Raw genomic sequence first — 21,109 nt, 5'->3', positions numbered from 1 at the left:
AGATTTCTTTCTCTTTCTTTTTTTAAAAAAGATTTATTTATTTATCTTAGAGAAAGTGTTAGTGGGGGGAGGGGCAAAGGAAGAGGGAGAGGGAGAGAGAATCTCAAGGAGACTCCCCACTAAGCATGGAGCCTGACATGGAGCTCAATCCCACAACTCTGAGATCATGAGCTCAGCCAAAATCAAGAGTCAGATGCTTCACTGACTGAGCCACCCAGGCACCCCACTTTTGGAGATTTCTTGATCCAGGAAATAAATCATGGCAGTTTGACAAAATCACCAGTTACCATGTAGGTAAAGAGTGAGAATTTCCACAATCATAGCAAAGTGAAGCGTTTTCCCCAAAAACATTGTTTGGATAAATATGAAACCCTATCAGTTAATTATTCTCATCACATAAGTGATATCTGATAAATTGAATTTATATATCACCATAGAAACAAGAAAAGGAAAAATATTTTTCTTCTTAGCAACAATGCATTCTACTGTCCCAAAAACTTATTACAAAATTATTTATTTGGTCTTCAATTTCCATTATGCATATATTGTTTTGTTTTTCACTTGTTGAAAATCTTTTTAGCTACTGCTTACTACAGTAAATAAAGACAGTTGCACTCTATTTGACATTTTTTTTTGCTGATATTGTATTAGTAGCTACATACTATCTAGTCAAATATATCATCTAAATGTTCCTTTCTCCAATTATCAATTGCTTTCAGTACATATTCTTTATAACTATAATAGCTATAAATGTATTCTACCATCTAAAGCAATACTTAGTAAGCACCACTGCTAAATGGTGTGGAAAATATAATTTTGTATTGAAAAGGCATAATATAAACATGACTTTTTAAAGACCTAAATCTTAGTGAATGGAAAAAAATTTAAAGTCATACAGTCTATTGTGTGTGTGTGTGTGTGTGTGTGTGTAGAATCAATGCAAAATTTAAAACATTTATAACATAGTATCACAGAATCACATAGTACTCGATTCATATGAACTGGTTAAAATATTAAAGCATTTCAGCTGCTATGCAAAAACACTTTATTTGACAATTGTAGTAATAATTATTATTTTAAAACATGAGCAAACATGACAAAACTATTATTTTATGCTGGAGGTGGTTATACTTTTCTACTTTAAAATTTTTATTATGCATGAAGAGAATCCCTTGTTTTTTTTTTTTTTAAAGATTTTATTTATTTATTTGAGATAGAAAGAATGAGAGATAGAGAGCATGAGAGGGAGGAGCAGACTCCCTGCTGAGCAGGGAGCCTGATGCGGGACTTGATCCTGGGACTCCAGGATCATGACCTGAGCTGAAGGCAGTCGCTTAACCAACTGAGCCACCCAGGTGACCCGAGAATCCCTTGTTCTTTACCTAAGTGTAAAGTAAACAATAACTTGGGTGATTCAGTCCCTTAATTTCTAGGAAATGACTTACTCACCTTATTCAAATTAGAATTAACTGAAAAGGGCACTGCCGGCAAGATGGCAGAGGAGTAGGAGACCTAAATTTCATCTGGTCCCAGGAATTCAGCTAGATAGGGATGAAACCATTCTGAACACCTACAAACTCAACAGGAGAGTGAAGAAAAGAATAGCAACAACTCTCTGAACAGAAAAGCAACTACTTTCTGGAAGGTAGGACGTGCGGAGAAGTGAATCCGAGGCGATATTTGGGAGGATAGACGGTGGGGGAGGGGGCCTCCATCAGCCACTACTGGCAAGTGATAGAGCTGCGGAGCACAAAATCGAGACTTTTAGAAGTCTGCTCCGCTGAGGGACGTCGCTCCAGTGGCTAAGCGGGGGGGGGGGGGGTGGAACCCTCGCGGGACAGTGTGGTCTCAGGACCCTCGGGGTCACAGAAAGACCGAGGCTGCCTGAGTGTGGCAGAGCTCCCAGGTATTGGAGTGGGGAAGCTGGCTGCAGAGACGGAGCTGAGGTGCAGGCTCTCAGCTCGGGGTTGCCATAAACCGTGATCCGGGGTACATTTGGGCCATTGCTCCTCCAGCAGGGACCCAACAAGCAGCAGATCCAGGGAGACTCCACTTCCTCCCCAGGGAGGAGCGGCGTGGGAGCCACCGCAGGGATCTGCTGGGTTTGGAAACTGCATACGGGGTCGGGTGCCAGAGATAGAAACGCAGGGTCACAAGCCGGGTGAGCACGGAGTGCACCGGAGACCAGGAAGACGGGAGTGATTGACTGCTTTTCTCTGGGGCTCACTAAGGAGTGGGGCCCCGAGTTCTTGGCTCCTCTGTGGCGAGACTGGGAGGCTGCCATTTTCACTCTTCTCCTGCAAAGCTGTACAAAAAGCTTGCAGGGAACAAAAGCTCCGGAGAGCAAACCCAAGCAGATTACTTAGCCTGGACCCGGCAAGGATAGGGCAATTCCACCTCTGGCAAAGACATTTGGGAACCACGGCAACAGGCCCCTCCCCCAGAAGATCAGCAAGAACAGCCAGCCAAGACCAAGTTTACCGATCAATGAGAGCGGCAGAACGCCAGCGCTAGGGGAATACTGCACATAGAATCCATGGCTTTTTCCCCCTGATTCTTTAGTCTTTCAAAGTTATTTTTTTAATTTTCTTTTTTTTCATTTTTTCTTTTTTTTTGAATTTTTCTTTTAACCTTACTCAACAAATATCTTATCAATCCCTTTTTTAAAAATCCTTTTTATTTTTCATTTTTAGAGTCATATTCTATCCCTTCATAGTAGTTAACCTTATTTTTGGTATATATATAAGTTGTTATCTCTTTGAAATTTTGGGGTACAGTTTCTTCTAACAGACCAAAATATACCCTAAATCTCTAGTATATGGCTTTGTTCTAGTCTCCTGTCTGATCACATTCTCTCCCCCCCCTTTTTTTAAATCCTCTTCTTTCTTTTTTCAACCAACTTCTTATCAATTCCTTTTATAAAATCTTATATAATTTTCATCATTACAGTCATATTCCATCCCTTCATTGTATTTACCCTTATTTTTGTACATATATAAGTTTTTCTTTCTTTAAAATTTTGGAGGGCGCCTGGGTGGCTCAGATGGTTAGGCGTCTGCCTTCGCCTCAGGTCATGATCCCAGGGTCCTGGGATCGAGCCCCACATCGGGCTCTCTGCTTGGCAGGGAGCCTGCTTCTCCCTCTCCCTCTACTGTTCCCCCTGCTTGTGCTCTCTCGCTCTCTCTATCAAATAAATAAATACAATCTTTAAAAAATAAATAAATAAATAAAATTTTGGGAGGCACTTTCTCCTAACAGACCAAAATACACCCAAAATCTAGTGTGTGGCACTGATCTATTCACCAGCCTGATCATATTTGATCATATTTGATCATATTCCTTTTTTTTTTTTTTTTCTTTCTTTCCATTTCTTTTTCACCGGTTTCAGGTCTCTTCTGATTTGTTTAGTGTATATTTTTCTGGGGTCGTTGTTACCCTGTTAGCATTTTGTTCTCTCATTCATCTATTCTCCTCTGGACAAAATGAGAAGATGGAAAAAATCACCTCAAAAAAAAGAACAAGACGCAGTATCGACTGCCAGGGACCAATCAATATGGACATTAGTAAGATGTCAGAACTAGAGTTCAGAATGATGATTTTAAAGATTCTAGCTGGGCTTGAAAAAAGCATGGAAGATATTAGAGAAACCCTTTCTGGAGAAATAAAAGAACTAAAATCTAACCAAGTCAAAATCAAAAAGGCTATTAATGAGGTGCAATAAAAAATGGAGGCTCTAACTGCTAGGATAAATGAGGCAGAAGAGAGAATTAGTGATATGGAAGACCAAATGATGGAAAATAAAGAAGCTGAGAAAAAGAGAGATGAACAACTACTGGATCATGAGGGCAGAATTCGAGAGCTAAGTGATACCATAAGACAAAACAATATTAGAAAAATTGGGATCCCAGAAGAAGAAAGAGAGAGAGAGAGGCAGAAGGTATATTGGAGCAAATTATAGCAGAGAACTTCCCTAATTTGGGGAAGGAAACAGGCATCAAAATCTAGGAGGCACAGAGAACCCCTCTCAAAATCAAAAATAGGTCAACACCCCGACATCTAATAGTAAAACTTAAGAGTCTCAGAGACAAAGAGAAAATCCTGAAAGCAGCTCGGGACAAGAGATGTGTAACCTACAATGGTAGAAACATTAGACTGGCAACAGGCCTATCCACAGAGACCTGGCAGGCCAGAAAGGACTGGCATGATATATTCAGAGCACTAAAGGAGACAAATATGCAGCCAAGAATACTATATCCAGCTAGGCTGTCATAAAAATAGACGGAGAGATAAAAAGCTTCCAGGACAAACAAAAACTAAAGGAATTTGCAAACACAAAACCAGCCCTACAAGAAATATTGAAAGGGGTCCTCTAAGCAAAGAGAGAACCTAAAAGTAACATAGACCAGAAAGGAACACAGACAATATACAGTAACAGTCACCTTACAGGCAATACAATGGCACTAAATTCACATCTTTCAATAGTTACCCTGAATGTAAATGGGCTAAATGCCCCAATCAAAAGACACAGGCTATCAGATTGGATAAAAAAAACAAGACCCATCAATATGCTGTCTTCAAGAGACTCATTTTAGACCCAAAGACACCTCCAGATTGAAAGTTAGGGGGTGGAAAACCATTTACCATGCTAATGGACACCAAAAGAAAGCTGGGGGGGCAATCCTTATATCAGACAAATTAGATTTTAAAACAAAGACTATAATAAGAGATGAGGAAGGACACTATATCATACTCAAAGGGTCTATCCAACAAGAAGATCTAACAATTGTAAATATCTATGCTCTTAACATGGGAGCAGCCAATTATATAAGCCAATCAATAACAAAAGCAAAGAAACATAGCGACAACAATACAATAATAGTGGGGAAATTTAACAGCCCCCTCACTGGAATGGACAGATCATCTAAGCAAAAGATCAACAAAGAAATAAAGACTTTAAGTGACACACTGGACTAAATGTACTTCACAGATATATTCAGAAAATTCCATCCAAAAGCAACAGAATACATGTTCTTCTCTGGTGCCCATGGAACATTCTCCAGAATAGATCACATCCTAGGTCAGAAATCAGGTCTCAACCGGTACCAAAAGTTTGGGATCATTCCCTGCATCTTTTCAGACCACAATGCTTTGAAACTAGAACTCAATCACAAGAGGAAAGTTGGAAAGAACTCAAATACATGGAGGCTAAAGAGCATCCTACTAAAGAATGAATGGGTCAAACAGGAAATTAAAGGAGAATTAAAAAAATTCATGGAAACCAATGAAAATGAAAACACAACTGTTCAAAATCTTTGCAATGCAGCAAAGGTAGTCCTAAGAGGAAAGTATATAGCAATACAAGCCTTTCTCAAGAAACAAGAACAGTCTCAAATACACAACCTAACCCTACACCTAAAGGAGCTGGAGAAAGAACAGCAAATAAAGCCTAAACCCAGCAGGAGAAGAGAAATAATAAAGATCATGGCAGAAATCAATAAAATAGAAAGCAAAAGAACAGTAGAACAAATCAACGAAACTAGGAGGTGGTTCTTTGAATTAACAAGATTGATAAACCCCTGGCCAGACTTATCAAAAAGAAAAGAGAAACGACCCAAATAAATAAAATCATGAATGAAAGAGGAGAGATCGCAACCAACACCAAAGAAATACAAACAATTATAAGAACATATTATGAGCAACTATATGCCAGCAAATTAGATAATCTGGAAGAAATGGATGCATTCCTAGAGATGTATAAACTACCAAAACTGAACCAGGAAGAAATAGAAAACTTGAACAGACCTATAACCACTAAGGAAATTGAAGCAGTCATCAAAAATCTCCCAACAACAAGAGCCCAGGGCCAGATGGCTTCCCAGGGGAATTCTACCAAACATTTCAAGAAGAATTAATCCCTATTCTTCTGAAACTGTTCCAAAAAATAGAAATGGAAGGAAAACTTCCAAACTCGTTTTATGAGGCCACCATTACCTTGATCCCAAAACCAGACAAAGACCCCATCAAAAAGGAGAATTACAGACCAATATCCCTGATGAACATGGATGCAAAAATTCTCACCAAAATACTAGCCAATAGGATCCAACAGTATATTAAAAGGATTGTTCACCACGACCAAGTGGGATTTATTCTTGGGCTGCAAGGTGGTTCAACATCTGCAAATCAATCAATGTGATACAATACATTAATAAAAGAAAGAACAAGAACCATATGATCCTCTCAATAGATGCAGAAAAAGCATTTGACAAAGTACAGCATCTTTTCTTGATCAAAACTCTTCAGAGTATATGGATAGAGGGTACATACCTCAATATCATAAAAGCCATCTATGAAAAACCCACAGCGAATATCATTCTCAATGGGGAAAAACTGAGATCTTTCCCCCTAAGGTCAGGAACATGGCAGGGATGTCCACTATCACCACTGCTATTCACATAGTACCAGAAGTCTTAGCCACAGCAATCAGACAAAAAAAGAAATAAAAGGCATCCTAATCGGCAAAGAAGAAGTCAAACTCTCACTCTTTGCAGATGATATGATACTTTATGTGGAAAACCCAAAAGACTCCACCCAAAACTGCTAGAATTCACACAGGAATTCAGTAAAGTGGCAGGATATAAAATCAATGCCCAGAAATCAGTGGAATTTCTATATACCACCACCAAAACAGAAGAAAGAGAAATTGAGTTGATCCCATTTACAATTGCACCCAAAACCATCAGATACATAGGAATAAATCTAACCAAAGGGGCAAAGATCTGTACTCAGAAAACTATAAAATACTCATGAAAGAAATTGAGGAAGACACAAAGAAATGGAAAACGTTCCATGCTCATGGATTGGAAGAACAAATATTGTGAAGATGTCAATGCTACCCAGAGCAATCTACACATTCAATGCAATCCCTATCAAAATACCATCAAATTTTTTCAAAGAAATGGAACAAATAATCCTAAAATTTGTATGGGACCAGAAAAGACCCCGGATAGCCAGAGGAACGTTGAAAAAGAAAAGCAAAGCTGGCGGCATCACAATTCCGGACTTCAAGCTCTATTACAAAGCTGTCATCATCAAGACAGTATGGTACTGGCACAAAAACAGACACATAGATCAATGAAACAGACTAGAGAGCCGAGAAATGGACCCTCAACTCTATGGTCAACTAATCTTCGACAGAGCAGGAAAGAATGTCCAATGGAAAAAAGACAGTCTCTTCAACAAATGGTGTTGGGAAAACTGGACAACCACAAGCAGAAGAATGAAACTGGACCACTTCCTTACACCACACACAAAAATAGACTCAAAATGGTTGAAAGACCTAAATGTGAGACAGGAGTCCATCAAAATCCTAAAGGAGAGCACAGGCAGCAACATCTTCGACCTCCACCGGCATCAACTTCTTCCAAGAAACATCACCAAAGGCAAGGGAAGCAAGGGCAAAAATGAACTATTGGGACTTCATCAAGATAAAAAGCTTTTGCATAGCCAAAGAAACAGTCAACAAAACCAAAAGACAACCAACAGAATGGGAGAAGATATTTGTAAATGACATATCAGATAAAGGGCTAGTATCCAAAATCTACAAAGAACTTATCAAACTCAACACCCAAAGAACAAATGATCCAATCAAGAAATGGGCAGAAGACATGAACAGACATTTCCAAAGAAGACATCCAAATGGCCAGCAGACACATGAAAAAGTGCTCAGCATCGCTCAGTATCAGGGAAACCCAAATCAAAACCTCAATGAGATACCGCCTCACACCAGTCAGAATGGCTAAATTTAACAAGTCAGGAAATGACAGATGTTGGAGGGTTTGCAGAGAAAGGGGAACCCTCCTACACTGTTGGTGGGAATGCAAGCTGGTGCAGCCACTCTGGAAAACAGTACGGAGGTCCTTCAAAAAGTTGAAAATAGAGCTACCATATGACCCAGCAATTGCACTACTGGGTATTTACCCCAAAGATACAAATGTAGTGATCCAAAGGGGTACGTGCACCCCGATGTTTATAGCAGCAATGTCCACAATAGCCAAACTATGGAAAGAGCCAAGATGTCCATCGACAGATGAATGGATAAAGAAGATGTGGTATATATATACAATGGAATATTATGCAGCCATCAAAAGGAATGAAATCTTGCCATTTGCAACAACATGGATGGAACTAGAGGGTATTATGCTGAGCGAAATAAGTCAATCAGAGAAAGACATGTATCATATGATCTCACCAATATGAGGAATCTTAATCTCAGGAAACATACTGATTGTTGCTGGAGTGGTGGGGGGTGGGAGGGATGGAGTGGCTGGGTGATAGACATTTGGGAGGGTATGTGCTATGGTGAGCGCTGTGAATTGTGTCGGACTGTTGAATCACAGACCTGTACCACTGAAACAAATAATACATTATATGTTAAAAAATAGAAGAAGATAGTAGGAAGGGAAAAATGAAGGGGGAGAATTGGAAGGGGAGACGAACCATGAGAGACTATGGACTCTGAGAAACAAACTGAGGGTTCTAGATGGGAGGGGGATGGGGGGATGGGTTAGCCTGGTGATGGGTATTAAAGAGGGGACGTATTGAATGGAGCACTGGGTGTTATACGCAAACAATGAATCATGGAACCCTACATCAAAAACTAATGATGTAACATATGGTGATTAACATAAGAAAATAAAATTAAAAAAAAGAATTAACTGAAAAGCTAAGTAAAATGTAGATTCCATACTCCACAGATTTTGATTCACCATTTAGGTGATTTTAACAAGCTCCAAGGTGATTCTAAGGCAAATAGTCCAAGGATAACACCACCACCACAACCATTATGTGTAACATATATTGGGAGCTTACTTCATGATTATTACTATACAAAGAGTATGCCATTCTTTAACTGATTTATCTTAAAACAGTTCTATGGTATATGCTCCATTATTATTGATATTTCATAAATGTAGACAGTGAGCACACAGAAGTTACATTAGCTGTGTAATAATTTGTCAGGCTGGAATTCAATCCAAGCAGATTACTTCCTCCAGAGCTGGTACCCTTAACCTTGCAGGAACCATTTTCCAGAATATGGATGCCATTTTGGGAAAGAAATATATGGTTAGATACTGGCCAGGGTTTATTACCAGAGCAGTGGTTTCCAAATTTTCATATTTATTCTCCTATGAAAAAAATGCTTAGGGTGAACTCCAATATTGTAATATGTATTTATATACTAATCATTTACTTCTACAACTTTTACCACCATAAAGATATGTAGGAAACAGAATGCCACAATGACCACTGGTGCATGTTCGCTCAGACTCCAAGATCTCTGAGAAAACTCGAGATTGCAGGGTTAAAAATAACCCAAAAGGATCAGAGTGAAATGCCCTTGGGACGTGTGTGGTCACTTCTAAAGTACACAGGAGAAGATGTTTTGTAGATAGGAAGCCAACTGTAAACAGCACACTGGGCACTCCCCTCTTTGTTCCTTTAGTCTGTTGTAAAGATTCTTATGTGCTTGACTAATCCTGTATACATGGAGGAATGTGCCTTACTACGCCCCTGCTGTAAATCATTATAGATCTATATGGCTGTGGAAGGTATATAAGAGTATGGAAAATAAACCTCGGCACCTCGGGCTGTTTGCTCGGTGTCCCCTGTGCCTCGCTATACTGTCGTCTCTTTTTCTCAGTTCCTTCGCCGCCCCAGGTCCCCGACTCTCAGAGGTCGACAAAGATATTTCATAAAAACATACTCAAAATTGAAATACAAGAGTATGAGGTAAAACATCAATAAAAATATAATTTTTCATATTTTGCCACAGCTCAGCTGATGGTCTTGGGCACAGTCTGTGTTACCTACAGGAGACTACAAGGGAGTCACTTATCTGGAGAATGCTCTGCAACATGGAGGAGCACAACATGGTCATTTTGAATATTTCAAGTCTGTATCTCTCACCTTAACCTGCTTTTATCTATCTTTAAGAGAACAGTTTGCATGGGTTGTCAGATAGACTTTTACTTTATGTCCTGATCATGCAATAGTAACTTTCTGGTTGCCACATTATACCTACAGTAGATGGTTCTTATAAGTAATATAGATTGAGAATAGGAATTAAGTCAAATGAACTGTATAATTTCTATCTGGTTCTTTTTCGTAATTATATTACTGAGTTAAATCTTCATTTAATATTAATATTAAATTAATGCTGCCCATTAAGAAGAATCTGTATAAAATGTAAAGATTTGTGCCTCTATAATATTATAGCTGCAACACACTAGTCAAAGTACTTAAACACTCTCAGATTTTCTCCAACTGCAAAATGAGATAATATACCTAACTTCTAGGTATGCTATGATAAGTCACATAAAAATAACAAGCTGGACCTGAAGCATATCAAATATTCAATAAAGGTAGTTATCATTATATCATAAAGACATGGAATTTCTTTAAATATTTCTAATCCCAGATTTCTTTGGAAAATTCTAATTAATCTCTTCCTAAAGTACAGAAGAGAATCACTAGTAAGTCCCCGTTGCTACAAGAATAAAAATAAAAGAAGTAACTGTCAATATGCATACTGTTTAAATCATTCAGAAAAGAGCTCTTTCCAACTCAAGGCAATTGGGAATGGGAAATATTTCTTAAAGATTACAAATGATTTCAGGTTAAAACACCCAAGGCTAATGTGTACAGTTTCTATTATATGAAATGTCAGGATCTAGTAGGAGACAGGAGTAGAAATGTATATAAGTAGTCACAGGACCTAAGATACTTCAGAGATATCAGAAGGATAAAATCATTAATGTATAGGTCCATTGTCACATCTAAATATAGAAAAATTGGTTTTTATCAACTTGTAAGTTGAAGTCTCCCTCTCTCTCTCTCTCTCTCTCTCTCTCTCTTTCTCTACCTACCTGTCTACCTATCAATTTTCTTTAATAGGGAAATATATATCCTCAAGAGAAAAACTGTAATATTTCAGGATCTCTAAATCAATCACCTTTGTCATTGCTAGAAAAATATCTAATGAATTCTGACAGTATTCAGTCTCCATTCACCACTTATACAAAAAGATTTCCCAAACAATTTTTATTTTCCTTATTCTTATATATACATGAGGTTCCTCTTGGGGAAAGATGCCAGTTGAAACAAAAAGTCCAAAACAAATACAAAGCATAAAAATATAACTTAAAAGAAGCAAAAACAAATGCCAGGAGTGGCAGAGAACAACAACAACAGAAGAAAGGAAGAAGACCAAAAGCTCCTTAAATAAATAAAAGAAGATACTTCCTCAATGAAAGAAGTATAGCAAGCTTTTAACAAGAGTACTTAGAGAATAGGAATTGTAATTCCTGGCTATTTTTTAAAGGTGTTTGTAGGAAGAAATTTTGAAAGATAAAAATGAAGAAAAATCTTTAAGAAAGTAGGAAAACAAGGCATGGGTATAGAAAATAGGATAAAAAAAGATTATTAGGGGATTAATTTGAAAGGCACAACATAAAAAAATAAATAAATCTCAGAGAAATGGATTAAATGTCCATTCACTTTCTCCACATTTTTCTCATCCAATCTACAGAAAAATGCAATCTGGCTTTTCCCCCCAATACTACAATGCAACCAATCCATCCAGGTCAAGAGGGATACCCTTTATTTCTTTAACAAAATTCAATAAATTCTTTTTTTTCTTTTTTGAAATTAACTTTACAGTGGCATAGCGTATTGTTGCCTTCATCATAATTGCAATTCCCTTTTTAAAAATTCTCTCTTTTTGGCTTGCAAAGCTCTACATACTTTCAAGTTCCTCTTTCACCTCAAAATCTCTATTTCATTTTATTGTTCTCTTCCTTAAATACTAGAGTGCCATTCTTCAGAAATGCTTTGCTCATTCTATATGTGTGGTAATATCTGCAGATTTTATGGCTTCAATTAATGTCTATATACCAAAGCATCACAAAGGATTCTCAGCAGTCCATATTTATCTCTTTTTTTATCTATAGACCTACTTTCCAAGAGGCATTTCAAAGTCCATGTCCCACATAGAAACCATTATCTTTTATTCCTCATTCCTTTTCATTGTTCTTTCTCTTACTGAATGAAACCAGTACCCACTCAAAAACTGGCACTTGAATAAGGAATCCCCCTTCAATGTTTACTTTACCTTCCATACATATTCAAGCTTCATTTATGGTCAGGTCTACCTCTTAAGTCTCTCAAATATATACGCTTATTTCCTATAATCTCCAAGTTTTTAATCCATGACTTCTTGTCATGAACTGTTTCTCATACCAGCAAAATAAATTGAAATGATATTTTTAAATTAGAAAATATGTTTCAGGAGCATTAAAGATTTCACACCATTTTATCTACTGAACTCATGTCTGAAAGTCTATACTAAAGAAACAAATCAGAATTCAGAAAATTTGGTCCAAAACACTGTTTACCAATGTATTATTTATTGCATAAAAATATAAAACTAATTGTTGAAGCTAGTTAATTTTTGACATATATACTCAAATGTTTAAAGAGATTACACAGGATTATGACAATTAAAGTTGTATAGTAGAAAGATTTAGTAGTTGACAACACTCATGGTCTCAGGAAAGTAAAGTTCCATAGTGAATTGTATTTAATTAGAAAAATCAATGTTAACAAATGAACATGAAATCGATATCTTTCTTAACTTGCCACCAAAAGAGGCCACACCAATATCATCAGTAATTCACCTATCACCAAAATTAACACGCACCCTTAGTGCCCAGATTTGATTTCCTATACCATTTGTCAATTAAAAGGAAAACAAACAAAAAATGGTACATCTTGGTGAATAGCTAAAGAGAAGTTTTAGGAGTGATTGAAGCAGAAAAGAGTGGATTGAAGAGTGATTAGTCTAGAACTGATGAATTCCAAGAGTAGATGAGTCATTCAAAGTCGATGCTAATAGAGGAAAAGCAGAGATCTCTTCACTGGGAGTTTGGATTTAAGGAAGAATGTCTTAAGATAGAAAATGCAGTTTTTGAGATTGTTTGTAGGACAATTAAATGGGCAATAACAGGCAAAGATGTTGCAAAGAAAAAAATAAACCAAGCACCAAAGTAACCACTCTGTAAATTCTGTTTATTATGAATAATACTAATAATAACTATAATTATATATAAGTAAAGAACAATAATATAATTATAATCATTTTCTTACCACTTCCCTATGACTTGAGAGTTAAAAAATAAATTCAGGAGATTCGAAATTTTAATCTCTCAGATTATTCCATGCGTTAAAATGATACTCAAATCAATTTCAAAACTGAAAAAAATGAATTGATAAGGAGTTTAATTTAATCTTTCAATAGTCATCCACAAAAATTTTAGAGTAAAGTTATAATAAATTTTGGATCCTAATACGGAATGTGTGTCTCAAAGGATAGGTTTTAAAAAAATAAATGAGAATATGTAATTATTTTGGTACAAAATATTTTTGCACAAACACCTCTGTGAAAAAAGAATGATTTTAGTTTCAAATTGTGTAATAAAAAACTCAATGCTTTCTTAGTTTCTTTACATAAAACATATAAATCAAAAATTCTATATCATTTGTTTTATGTTTTTGTTTTCTGAATATAAGTTAAAATAACTTAGTGACTAGCCCACATTTTTTTAAAGTTCATCCTGTTGAATTTGTTTAGAGTATGTGACCATGAAAATATATTTTGAAGACAAAATTTGAAACCAGATGCACTAGTTTAGCAGAGTGTTTAAAAACAACTATTTTACATTTTAGGGATATCATTTTATGATTGTATTCTATGAGCTATGTACAAAGAATGATCAAGTAATGTACTTTAGTAAACATAATATTGGAAACATCTCACAAGGGAGATTTTTTTAAATCCCTTTAACATGAATGGCATGATTACAGAGTAAATAAACTCCTACTCTAAAATTCCCAAAATAAGAGAGTTGAGTAAATCACTTTAATTCTAAATAAAACTTATATAGGAAAAATTAAAAGAGATACATTTGTAAATCTAGAAAATAGTAAAAGTGTACCTCCAAGAGATGGGATGGGTTAAAAATATATATAAATTTCAGGAAGGAAAACCATCATGAGTATAATTAATTCGAGGTACAAATGGATTTAAAAAGCAAGATGAGATAGATTCTTTAAGTTTTTGATTCCTTTGTAATTGATGCCAGAGAAGACAAACATGTTTCCTTTCAGTGCTTAAATGTAAAAGCAATCAGTATAATCTGATGAATGAATGAGTTGATTATTGACTGAAAAGATGTCTTTTTTTCCCCTTAGAACTTACATTATGTGGACTATGAGCCACTCCATTTATCAATGTGTAGAAGAGTTAATATGTTCTGTGAAGAGATGATGTTCTTATGTTAAATAATCCCTCATGTTATTTTTTTTAATCCAGCAAGCCTAAAATCATTTTGTTTCTTAATATGTAGAAAGCAGCTAATAATTTACTAAAATTTGGACACTTAACTTACATACATACAGTGTTAAAAGTGTATTGCTTGTTCCTGTTTTCCCTACAATGCAAGTGCTCAATTAGAATACAATGTCACATAATCTCATAAAAATTATACTTATGATTTAAGAGCTGTGTGTTTTAAACATTGGTTTAATACACACATACACTGAATAACATTGCTTCATATATTTAAAATAGTTTAAATATAAATTTCATATAAGTAACTTTATATATGTCATCCATTATATAAAATGGCATACAACACAAGAAACAACAGGTGTTGGCAAAGATGTGGAGTAAGGGGAACCCTCTTGCACTGTTGTGGGAATGCAAACTGGTACAGCCACTCTGGAGAACAGTGGAGGTTCCTCAAAAAATGAAAAATAGAACAACCTTACAATCCATCAATTGCCCTACTAGATATTTACCCAAAGAATACAAAAACACCAATTCAAAGGTATATATGCATCCCAATGTTTATAGCAGATTATCTACAATAACCAAACTATGGAAATAGCCCATGTCCATTTACTGGATGGATAAAGAAGATGTGATACACACACATGCACACTGAAATATTACTGAGCTTTAAAAAAAGAATGAAATTTTGCCATTTGCAATGATGTGGATGGAGCTAGAGAATATTATGCTAAGCAGAATAAGTCAGAAACAGACAAATAACATTTGATTTCACTCATATGTGGTTTTGTTAAGAAACAAAACAAACCAGCAAAGGGGAAAAAAAGAGGCAAACCAAGAAACAAATTCTTTTCTTTTTTTTTTTTTAACAAATTCTTAACTATAGAGAACAAACTGATGGTTACCAAAGGGGAGGTGGGTGTGGAGATGGGTTAAATAGGTGATGGGGATTAAGGAGTGCAGTTGTGATGAGCACAGGATGATGTATGGAAGTGTTAAATTACTGTATTATACACCTGAAACTAATATAACACTGTATGTTAACTAAGTGGAATTAAAATAGAAACTTTAAAAAATTAAAAAAAATAGAAGGGACAGAAAATAATAAAATGGCATAGAATTTTAACAAATAATTTATGTAGTCTTGAAATTATCAAACGAATATATATATATGTACATATATTTTGAAATCTGTCCATAGACAAATACAGACACACACATATGTGTGTGCATGCAAATACATATACCCATTTTTAATAGTCTTTATGATAGTCATTTTTAATGGCTATATATTATTTTATTGTGATATAGAGCATATTATTTTACTCAATCATTTATCATCCTTTTGTTCTAGATACTCTTCTTCATCTACTTTTAGATTATTTAAGTATGATAAAGTCTCAGGAAAGAGGTTTACTGGGTCAAAAATTTGGCCCTAATTTTGTTTGTTTGTTTGTTTCAGGAGTAGGAGTAGAATTTAGTGATTCATCACTTACATATAACACCCAGTGCTCATCACAAGTGCCCTGCTTAATACCCATCACCCATTTATCCCATCCCAGGCCCACCTCCCTCCATCAACACTGTTTGTTCTCTATTACTGAAGGGTCTCTTATGGCTTGCCTCCCTCTCTTTTTCTTTTTCTTTTTCCCCTTCCTCTACATTCATCTCTTTTGTTTCTTAAATGCCACATGTGAGAGAAATCATATGGTATTTGTCTTTCTCTGACTGACTTGCTTCATTTAGCATAATATACTCTAGCTCCACCCACGTCATCTTAAATAGCAGGATTTCATTGTGTTTGATGGCTGAGTAATATTCCATTGTCACATATGTCCATTTATTATTGACCAATAATTTGGAGTCAAATCCTGATACGCCTTTAGAATTGGTATGTTTTACAGACACTGGATAAAAGAGCGAAAATAACTAAAGAAAAACCAATGTCTTATATGGACACAAAGACAAAAGCCTTATTATGAAGGAGGAGAAGGAGGAGAATTATATCCATCTGAAAAGTAATGTTATGGCCCCTTTATTTTTCATCCAATATTATAGGAAATGGTTATATTTTGCTTTACTAGTTCAAAAGCAATTTCAAGCATTGTCATGAAGTATTTCCTTAATAACAAACAACAATACCATTAAAAAGTTTATAGAAAGATGCATCTATACCCTTTTCTCTTTATCTTTTTAATGTTCTAGTTACATTTTATGTTTCTCTGATTTTCATAGTATTATCTCTTTAGCAAAAAAAATGTCATAGAACCTTCACTAGAGTCTCCACTAGAGATTAAAAAAATAAAATAGGTGGCAAACTCCTGGAAACAATTTAGCTATAATCCAATTTAGAGACAGAAAAAATGGTGGCATTTTCCTTTTCTATGATTTATGCATGTATAATTTGCTCATTTCTACAGAAATAACATTTCTAAATTTTGCACTTAGAGAAAATTACCTGGGTTATTTTGAGCCATAATTGATGTGCCAAAATTATTCCCACTTTAATATACTACCCTACAAATTTACAAGTTCATTTATCATGTAAGTTCTTATAAAATGTAGATGTACTGATCCTGTATGTTGATAAGTCACTGTCCGATACTAACATTTCTAACTTGACTTGCTATGTCAAAGCAAAGTCTCAATTATATGTTTTGCTTTAATTTTAAAACATTCTTTGATGATTCTGAATGTCTTTTATTGAGTAATTAATGCAATGAATTTCTGACAAAAACATTTCTGTTTTACTAATTCTAAAGTGGTTTTTAAAGTGAGACACAAATGCTCTTACTGAATCATATCAGAATTTTCAAGAGGGCATGCATCATTTCCAAAAGAAATTGATTTGTTGTAAGTTGTAAAAAGGCAGGTTTTAGAGCATTTTAGGTGGATTCTTTCTAGTGAGTGGTGATGAAAGTTGAAAACTCTAACAGTATGGGTTTTTAAAAAGTGTCAAACATCTTTCTGGTCGTCTTTCTGGTTACTTTTGGCAAAAGTAACTCATTTCTCAAATCTGGGAGATGTCAAAAACAATGCTAGAAAGAAAGGATTCATGTCGGGTTATTAAGTTTCATGTTTGTTTATTTTTCATCCTCAATCTGTTATGCCAAAGTAAAGAAACAGGTATTGGAAGATCATAAATATTAGAGGGAATTGTCATGACAACAAAATATAAAAGTTCCATTTTCTCATATTTATTATCATGGTTCTCAAACATTAGGTCAGTAGCAATAAATCTCAGTCTAAAAAAAGGTATATGAAAAGACCAATATATCCTTTTAAATCATGTGATACATTTATTTCTATTCTATTACTACTCAGTAACATGTTAAATACTACTCTGTAAAACTTTGAATATAACAATATTTAAAGGGTGCATGTTAAGAGCATGAGTGTCAAAAAATTCAATATCAGTTTATATTTAGTTATAGATTAACATTTATCAAATTATATGTATCTCTATTAGGACAAATTCCTGAAAGATGGGTCAGATTTCTTAAGAATGCTTGGGAAACATTTATGCAAATCATTTTAAAGCATCTTAATTTATGATAATTTAATTAATTTTTTTAAAAAGTTCCCAGGGATAAGTACATTGGAAAGTTTCTAAGGGGGAAAACAAAACAAAACAAAATATATGAATAGATAAAATATCATTTAAGACTTCTACAGTTTGTGTGTATGTATGTGTTTATGTGTGTTGTGTGTGTGTGTGTGTGTATGAGAGAGAGAGAGGTAGAGAGAGAGTGGGTTTAAGCATAAAAGTATAAATATTTCAATATTTTATTAGGGCACAAGTAAAGAATTACTAAAATTGCGAATGGAAAATGAAGATATAATTTACATAATGATGTGAAACATTTCAGTCATTGTTAAAAAGCCTTGGTAAAGCAGAAAACACAAATAAAGAATAAAGGAATAAGTCATTTAGAGATGACGTCTAGATTTTATAAACTGGTTATTTGTAAAAATTGAATAATTTTAAACTTTTTAAATTTTATAATGTTTATTCCTTTTTGGGAATACGTTTATTGGTTACAAAATTTGGTGTACAGAAATGTCCACATTATATAAAAATTTAAATATTTCCAAACTAAAAATTATAAGTATATATATTTGCATATGTGTGCTACTTAAACATCTGAAGTATTTAGAATTTGGAATAAAGGATATTATATAAATGTATATTATTTTATTACATTACTTGATATTGCAAATGTATCCAAAATATAAATATATACCACTAAATTTGTAAATATTTTACATAAATAATGTCTTCTCTATAGATATATTAGTTCAAAAAATGAATTCCTTGAGCTAAAATGTAAATTTATATATAGAAAACATTTGCCATTCTATTTAGATATTTTTGTTGCTACCTCTTCATGTGTTTTTTATATGCTAGTTACAGATTTACTAAATCCCGTTGGCAAACTTACATTGAAATATTTTTTTTAAAATTAGTAACCCTATTAAAAATACTTGTAATTAAATTAAAACTGAAACAATATTCAATACCTTTCACAATTTGCATTTTTGTAATTTACACTTTTATGTCTTTCATATTTTTGTGTGTCTTTCATATTTGATGAATTAGCTTTTTTATTACATGTGATGGATATAATTTATTGCAAATTAATATGTGCATGTTTGAATATGTAGGTATCTGTATTGATAATTTGTCCAATTGTTTACTTTCATTATTATTATTATCATAGTCTTAATTACTTAAGTTTTTTTGCTTTAAGGCTTTTCTAATGTCAACAAAAAGTTCGATAGCCAAAACAACTGACAAAGAGGAAGAAAATAAAATAACTATAGGTCAACTTTGAGAATCGACTGTCCTTCAAAGAAACATTGAATTTTATTCAGATACGTGGAAAGCTCCATATTGAATATCATTTCCTAAGAAGTAAATAATTAATTATATTAAAATATTTACTTTATATTTTTCTTGTTTCTTTAAGGTGACTTTATTGTTCATAGCATCCAATAGTACAGAGATAAATACATGATAAATTAAAAAACAAAATCCTAGAGGAAGAAAAAGAAACAGTAGGGATACATTCCTCCCAAGAAATTTAACGTTTTCAATGTTCTGGAATGAGCAACTTTTATTTTTCTCAGTCCGAACTGTAGAGATGGCCAATTGTTCTTAAAAATATTTGTTTTAGAGAAAGTCCAATATACACATTGTGATTTTAAAATTTTTAGAAATTTTTTTTTCCCTTATGAAACACAAACTAGCAAAGCACTTTTCAAGTCCTTTTTGGCCCTATATTCATTAAGAGACAATTTATATAATTCAAATATGCCTAATTATCACATCCTTACCTGTGTTATCTTCAAGTTCTAGGAGTTCTGCAAAAATTGAAATTCAAAATTCATGACAAACACATGAGGAAGGGAGGAGAGATGGTTCTTACTTTTCTTCACGGGCTTCTCCTCAGACTGGACATGGGCTACACTGCTCTGAGCTGGAGACGCTTGTGCACTTAGTACAACACCACCCGTATGTCACTGCTCGCAGAATGCTATTTTGGGTTCTCTGAGTACAGCCATGAACACTGAGCCTTTTGTGCAAAATATCATAAGGGCACTCTGATGTCCGTTCATAGGCTTGGATTAAAATGCAGACAGCTCCAGCAAGTGGTATGAGCCATTTTTTTTTTCCTTTTTCCTAACAACAAGCAAAAGGAAAATACTTACTGGCCTGAGGTGATAAGGAGGGAATTCAACTTCTGTAAGAGAATCCTACAAATGGAAAGGACATGCCCTCTACTTGGGGATTAGCTGATGAAACAAATGATCAATTTAAAACAGGCACAAAAGTTACTAAAAAGAGAAGAGCTTTTCCACTCTGCGTCTATGCCTCCTGGCTGCTTCTTAATTCAGTTTTTCTGCTCAGGAATCAAGTAAAATACAGAAAGAGAGGGCAATGTCTAAATCAAAATCCTTTTCTTCTCCTTGGTTTATCTATTACCTAAATACACTTATTTTATTAAATTTATAATTAGATTCTGTTATAGTTATTGTTATTTATTATGAGGTACATAATATTAAGCTATATGCTGATTACTAAAGCTGTTTTTAGTTAAAATTAAATTATGATTGATGTCTAAAAAACTTAGTATTTTTAAGGTTTACATATGCAATTATTGTGAGGAGACAACCACGAATTTCAGAAAGATACAGTTTTGGGACCGTATGCATGTTCGTTGCTTTTTACCATAACAAGGGAAGGATAGTAGGAAAGAGATTACAAGTAATGCCAGTGATAACTAAATTGATTATGTGATGTCTAGTTTATGCTTACTTCATATTTAAATTCATAAAGAACAAACTTTATTAGTTGCCATTTGCTAAATAAATGTTAGATACCTCTGTAACATGAGTCAAAACCAAAAATAAATTTTTTTAAGCATTTTTTAAAAATTGTGTTAACACTTAATATGAGATCTGCCCTCTTCAATTTTAAAGTACGTAACACAGTATTGTAAATGATAGGCAGAATGTTGTACAGCCGATCTCTAGAATTATTTAGCTTGCATAGTTGAGACTTTATACCCATTGAGCGATTCCCCATATCTCCCTGCCCAAGCCTTGTCAACAACCATCATTCTACTCTCTGCTTCTATGGGTTTGACGACTTTAGATACTTCATATAAGTGGGATCATGCAGTATTTATCCTTCTGTGA

General features: G+C 34.5%; 1 protein-coding gene across 2 annotated transcripts in view; it reads right to left on the bottom strand.

The window, feature by feature from the left end:
• Positions 1 to 19,921, bottom strand: part of CDH19 (cadherin 19) — a 105,399-nt gene extending 85,478 nt beyond the window's left edge. Inside the window, exon 1 of one of the 2 annotated variants that reach the window (XM_078060186.1) lies at positions 19,745 to 19,921. The gene's annotated coding sequence lies outside the window, so the exon portion shown is untranslated. The remainder of the gene's footprint in view (positions 1 to 19,744) is intronic. The other variant, XM_078060187.1, reaches the window with a different exon arrangement.
• Positions 19,922 to 21,109: the final 1,188 nt, after the last annotated feature.

Source organism: Halichoerus grypus, chromosome 13 (genome assembly GCF_964656455.1).
Source record: "Halichoerus grypus chromosome 13, mHalGry1.hap1.1, whole genome shotgun sequence".
Classification (NCBI taxonomy): domain Eukaryota; kingdom Metazoa; phylum Chordata; class Mammalia; order Carnivora; family Phocidae; genus Halichoerus; species Halichoerus grypus.
This window is presented reverse-complemented; position numbering and strand designations above follow the sequence as displayed.